Genomic DNA, 6,523 nt, shown 5'->3' on the forward strand with positions numbered 1-6,523 from the left:
AAAGCAGAATAATGGCTAAGGAAATAAGCAGCAACGAGATGGTTGTCTCATTTTTGGGTTTGCCTGCATATATTGAAGACGAGGAAATATTGAAAAAGCTGACGGATTGGGGAGTGGCAGCAATTTCAAAAATAAAGAGGAGAATGTGGCCAGGAACGGACATTGCTGACGGGACAAGATTTTTAAAAGTCAGATTCACGGACACAGTAAAATCATTACCATATTCAACGAAGTTTGAAACGGCAGGAGGAGGAGAATACTTCCGTGTGATTCATGATCGGCAGGTGAAGGTGTGCCGCTTGTGTATACAGCCTGGACATGTAGTAAGGGAATGTCCAAATTTTGTGTGTTTCAGATGCAAGAAACAGGGGCATTATGCTCGTGAATGCAGTGAAGACATTTGCAAAACATGCGGGATGAGGAATGCACGATGTGTGTGTGAAGCTTCGGAGGACGCAGAAGGAGATCTGTTTACGACGGAGCATGAGGAATGGGGATCTTTAATGTCAGCGGAAGAAAAGGAGGTGGATGATGAGAGAGTGGAGGAAAGTTCAAAGGAGCAAGGAGTGTCAGAGAGAGAGAGATGCCGGGAAGTGGCAGTGGAGGGATTACGGCAGAGAAGGAGAAAAGGTGAAGAGATGGGAGAGAAAGGAGTTTCGACTAGTGGGGCAAGCCCTGAAAGGAGAGGTAAAGTGACACGGGGAGAGGATGAGGAGGATGCCAGAAGTGGAAAGAGAAATCAAGACAAAAGTTCTGTGAAAAGCAAGAAGACACAGGAGATCAAGGAGGTGGGAGGAAGTCATGAAATGGAGGTACAAGGATTGTCAGAGACAGAGATGGGGGAGCTAATGGATATACGTGAAGACACGAGTACACAGAGGAAAAGGAAAAAGAACAAGGAGGAGGAGAAGCTCTGTGGGAAAAAGTAAGAACATGTGGTTGATGGAATGTGTTTGAAACTTCCATTAATTATAATATATGTAATGTGGGGAATAATGAACATTGCATGTTTAAATGGGAACGGGTTAAGAGACATAAAGAAGGTAGAAAGAGTGATTGAAATATTGAAAGCAGATGTAATATGTTTTCAAGAAACACATTGGTCAGAGGAAATGATGGAAAGTGTTAAAAAAGTGTGGAAGGAGGATATTTTTGTGAATCACGGGAATAATAAGGAGCGTGGGGTGGCAATACTGATAAAAAGAGAAAAGGTTAAACACGTAAATCAGGTTTTTAATGATGGTAAAGGGAGATTGTTAACTTTAGATTTTTTATTTTATAATGAACCTTTTAGATTGATAAATGTTTATGCGCCTAACGTTGAAATTGAAAGAAAAGAGCTTTTTAAAATGTTGAAACCAGTATGTAAAGGAAAATGTATAGTGGTTGGGGATTTTAATGTATGGCGCTCAAGATTAGATGCATCAAGCAGTGCAAAGTTTAGATCAGATGCCTCAAGGAAGTATTTAAATGATTGGATGCAGAATGATGATATGGTGGATGCATGGAGAGAAGAAAACCCCTTTTAAGAGAGAATTCTCTAGAAGACAAATGGTAAGAGGAATATTAAAACAAAGTAGAATAGATTTGTGTTTGGTGAAAAGAGAAATGTCAAGCTATGTGAGGAATGTGGCGTATAGGTTTTTAGAAGTGAGTGATCATGCTGCTATGAAAATTAAGTTATGTTTAAATAAAGAGGGAAGGGGAGGGGGAGTGTGGTGTTTAAATTCATCAATTTTATCAGAAGAGGCCTATAAAGAAAATATTAGGAAATGTATTCAATATGAAATGGAAAATCCTTTGTTTAATGAAAATGTGGGTGCGTGGTGGGAGAGTTTGAAGGGAAAAATTAAGAAAAGAAGTATAAGATATTCAAAACAAAGGAATTTTATGAGAAAAAGTAAATTGGAGGAAATGCAAAAGAAAATGAGGAGGGAAGCGGAAAAAATAGATGTTAATCCAGAGTATGGGAATGAGGGTTTTCTTAAGATAAAAGAAGAGATTGAGGAATATGAAAAGGAAAAGAGTGAAGGGGCAAAAGTGAGGAGTAGGGCGCAGTATGCGTTGGAGGGTGAAAGGAGCACAAAGTTCTTTCTGAACTTAGAGAAAAGCAAACAAAAAAGGTGCTTCATTATGGAGTTAGAAAATGAGAATGGGGAGAAAGTTACAGATTTAGTAGGAATAATAGAAGCAGTACAAAAATTTTATGAGAAACTGTTTAAGAAAGAAGGGGTAAAACAGGAATGTGTGGATGCAATTTTAGATTCACTAGAGGCAAGGTTGGAGGAGGATGAGAGAGAGATGTGTGACAAAGAAATATGTGAAGAAGAAATAGAAGAAGCAATAAAGCAAACAAAACCTAATAAAAGTCCTGGTTCTGATGGGTTAACACATGAATTTTATAAGACTTTTAGAGAGCTTTTAGCACCAATTTTATGTAAGTTGTATAAACATATGGAAGAAAGAAGGGAGATGCCTGAATCAATGGGATTAGGAATGATCACTATTTTGTATAAAAATAAAGGGAGTAAAATGAAGCTAGAAAATTATAGACCATTGAGTCTTTTAAACACAGATTACAAAATTTTGACAAAAGTTTTAGCTAATAGAATAAAAGGAGTGGTAGGAGGTATTATATCAGAAAGTCAAGCATACAGTATACCTGGAAGAGATATAGTTGACACAGTTTGTACAATAAGAGATGTAGTGGAGAGTATGGGGAGGGATGGAGAGGGAGGTATGATATTATGCATGGACTTGAACAAAGCATTTGACAGGGTGGAGCATAGTTTTATAGTGCAGGTGATGAGAAGATTTGGGTTTGGAAAGAAGATGGTTGACTGGATAAAACTAGTATATGGGAATGCGAGGAGCTGTGTAAAGATTAATGGTGTTTTAACTAAGTCTTTTAAATTGGAGAGATCTGTAAGACAGGGTTGTCCTTTGTCTGCTTTACTGTACTCAATAACAGCTGAACCCTTAGCAATGGTGGTAAAAAGTGATGAGAGAATACGAGGGATTCAAATTCCAAATGGGGGAGTTAGCAAAATTCATCAATATGCAGATGATACGACATTTACAGTAAAAGATATGGATAGTATAAATAGAATAAGGAAGCACATGGAAACTTATGGAAAGGCATCTGGTGCTAAAGTGAACATAGAGAAATCTGAAATTATGAGTATAGGTGGAGTTAATGTGGAAGGACGGGACATTCCGTTTAAAATAGCAAAAGAATATACGAAGATTTTGGGAATTAATATAGGTGTTAATGACAAGGAGGCAAGGGATGCTACGTGGACGGGGATTTTAAATAAAATTAAACAAGTTTTACAGTTTTGGAAATTGAGGGAGTTGGGGCTAGGAGGGAAAGTAGTTGTGGTGAATTCATTAATACTGACCAAATGTAACTATGTCATTGGGGCGATAGATATGCCGGATTGGGTTTTAAATGATTTGAAGGAGACAGTCAGTACATTTTTGTGGGGGGGTAAAGGAGTGTTGATTTCTGCCAAGACATTAATAGCGGACAATAAGGAGGGGGGTTTGAATTTAATAGATGTGAATGTCAAAAGGAAAGCAATCAGGTTTAAAGTAATAAAGAAATTTCTATATGATAAAGTGGATTATGGGTGGAAGGGATTTATGAAAGAGTTTTTAAGTAAAAGCAGTGGTTGTGGAGAAGAAGGGATATTTATGGCCCTAAAGAGCACAATGATTGAAGATGTGCCACCGTTCTACAAAGAGGTTTTTTGTGCATGGGCCGAATTACTACAGAATGTGGAATATGAGTGTCAAAATATAAACCAAATTCATAAGCAACCCATTTTTTTGAATACAAAGATACGGATGAAAAGGAGGATGTTTTATAACAGACTGTATATGAAAGCTGGGATAAGACAAGTGAAAGACATAGTATATGAATATGTGGGAGAGTTTTTACCAAATAGAGCCGTTTATGATAGCGTGGTGGAATGGGATGATGAGATTGGGGAATCACAGGTGGACACAATGTGTGAAAATATTAAAATAAGTCTGCCTAAGAGTTGGGTGGAGAGGATTCAAGAAGAGACAGTTAAACCAGGGTATTGGGGAATGCCTGAAATGTATATTGTAATAAATGGAAAAGAAAAAGGTTTGAGTGATGTTACAACGAAAATGGTGTACAAAATATTATTGAAGAAGGAACTTAAAGGTCCTGCATCGGAAGCTGTGTGGTCAAAATTGTTTCCGGGTTTTGATGTAAAAACAATATGGAAAAATTTGAGTGTGAAGTATAATGCAATAGAATGTGAAAATTTGGATTTTAAACTGAGACACAACTATATATACAAAAATGGTCATTCATCAAATTAATAGGGAAGAGAACAGAGAATGTGATGTATGTTTAACTGATGTGGAAACGTTGATGCACATGTTTTTTGAATGTAAAAAATTGGACATATTTCACGATAAACTGAAAAACTTCTTTAAAAATGATTTTGGAAAGGACGTAAAAGAGGAAGAATGGAAAAAGTTTTTTCTTTTTGGGGAATGTGTAAACAAAAAAGATATGAGGGGGAATCTATGTAATTTTATTTTAAGCAATGCAAGGTATGCGATATGGATAAGAAGGAACTTGGCGTTCCATGAAGGGAGGATAGTGGATGTAAATGGAATCTTTAGGTCTGTGATGCGAAAGAATGTGTATTCAATGTGGAAATATCTGGTCAAGGAAGAGTTTGAAAAAGCATTTACAAGTGACTGCAGGCTAATTTGTATAAAAGAAAAAAAGGAATTGAGTATAAACTTCTAAAATTAAAGATGGGAGGGAAAAATGTGAATTAAGGAAGTTTGGAGACAAATGTATATGGTGTGAGATGATTGTGATGTGAAAGATAGAAAATGTTTTGTTGTAATACTTTTTGATACTTTTGATAATAAAAAAAAAAAAAAAAAAAAAAGAGAGCGCCCGATCTCGTCTGATCTCGGAAGCTAAGCAGGCTCGGGCCTGGTTAGTACTTGGATGGGAGACCGCCTGGGAATACCAGGTGCTGTAAGCTTTTCACTTTTATTCCTCTTATAGGTTTTTTTTTTTTTAAACAAACTGCATTATTATTATTATTCAATTAGGCCTCTCTTCTATTCAGCTTTCGCTTACGGCCATACCAGTCTGAGAGTGCCTGATCTCGAAAGCTAAGCAGGTTTGGGCCTGATTAGTACTTGGATGGGAAACCACCTGGGAATACCAGGTGCTGTAAGCTTTTCAGTTTTATTCCTTTTTTAGTTTATTTATTTATTCATAAATTTTTATTATTATCATTATTTAAACTGCATTATTATTTTTCAAATAGGCCTTATCAATCCAGCTTTCGCTTATGGCCATTTTTTCGGAAGCTAAGCAGCTTTGGGCCTGGTTAGTACTTTCTGTACTGTCTGGGTATTCCAGTTATTGTAATCTTTTCAGTTTTATTCCTCATATAGTCTCGTAAAACACTAGGAAACCAAGTTACTCACTATCCATGGTTCCACTGTACTTTAAATTTCCAAACATAACACATGTACATCCTGAATATTGAATATTTCATTCATTTATCTTTACTGCTTGTCCTGTGGAGCCTATCCCAGGAGACTTAGGGCATATGCGGGGGAAACAATGGACATGGTGCCAATCCATCGCAGGGCACGCACACAAAACGGTAAATTTTTAAAAGCCAATTAGCTTCATCTGCATGTCTTTTGGTCTATGGGAGTAAACCTGCCAAACAGACCAGAGGTGGAAATCAAACCCTCGACCCTGGAGGTGCAAGGTGACAGTGCTAACCACTTTGCCATCGTGTAGCCATATCGAATATTTATTGTGAAAATTTCAATTCTGACATTTATTTGATTATATTACATGAGCTAAAATGGTCAGTACCACAACCATGAGTGATCATCAACAGGAGCTCATCTTTGACCAGGATCAGCCTTGTGTCACTGTCTCACTCTTTCATGAATGATGAGCACAGATCTCTCTTTAATTTTTGTCAGCAGTAAACTGATAAAACTGTCTTACAGGCTTGCGACTCTATGTTTTAGCACCCCATTGCACAAAACTACATATTGACTGCCAGACAAAATGTCGGCTGGAGTAGTTTTTACATTGGATCTCAAGCAAGAGCTCAAATTCAAAGAACTCAAATATGTGACACACAGTGTGATATGCAAATAAATGCTAAGAGGACTGTTCTGTACCTAAAAAAGGAAAGATTAAATAGATTAGGAAGGCAAATTGCACTAGAAAAAGAATATAAAATAATTAAAAAAAATCTACAAATCTGGTAACAATAACATGCCTTTTTTAACATAGAAATATATAAAATTTAAAAAGTTAAATGTAAAATGTTCCTCTTTGTGTCAGAAAAGTGTTTTGTGACAGTTTTATAACGATCCCGATATGATATAATTATATTGCCCAGCCCGTGTGTGTATGCGTGCGTGTGATATTTATGTTCCTGTGTTTCTGTGAGCAGCAGCTCAGTGTGTCTAAGCTCTAAGGCAC

At 36.8% G+C, this 6,523-nt stretch overlaps 1 pseudogene; it reads left to right on the forward strand.

Annotated features, from left to right (window-relative positions):
- The first annotated feature begins 5,134 nt into the window (after positions 1-5,134).
- On the forward strand, positions 5,135-5,243 carry LOC128523324 (uncharacterized; annotated as a pseudogene).
- Positions 5,244-6,523: the final 1,280 nt, after the last annotated feature.

This window comes from Clarias gariepinus, chromosome 4, assembly GCF_024256425.1.
Source record: "Clarias gariepinus isolate MV-2021 ecotype Netherlands chromosome 4, CGAR_prim_01v2, whole genome shotgun sequence".
In the NCBI taxonomy this organism is placed as follows: domain Eukaryota; kingdom Metazoa; phylum Chordata; class Actinopteri; order Siluriformes; family Clariidae; genus Clarias; species Clarias gariepinus.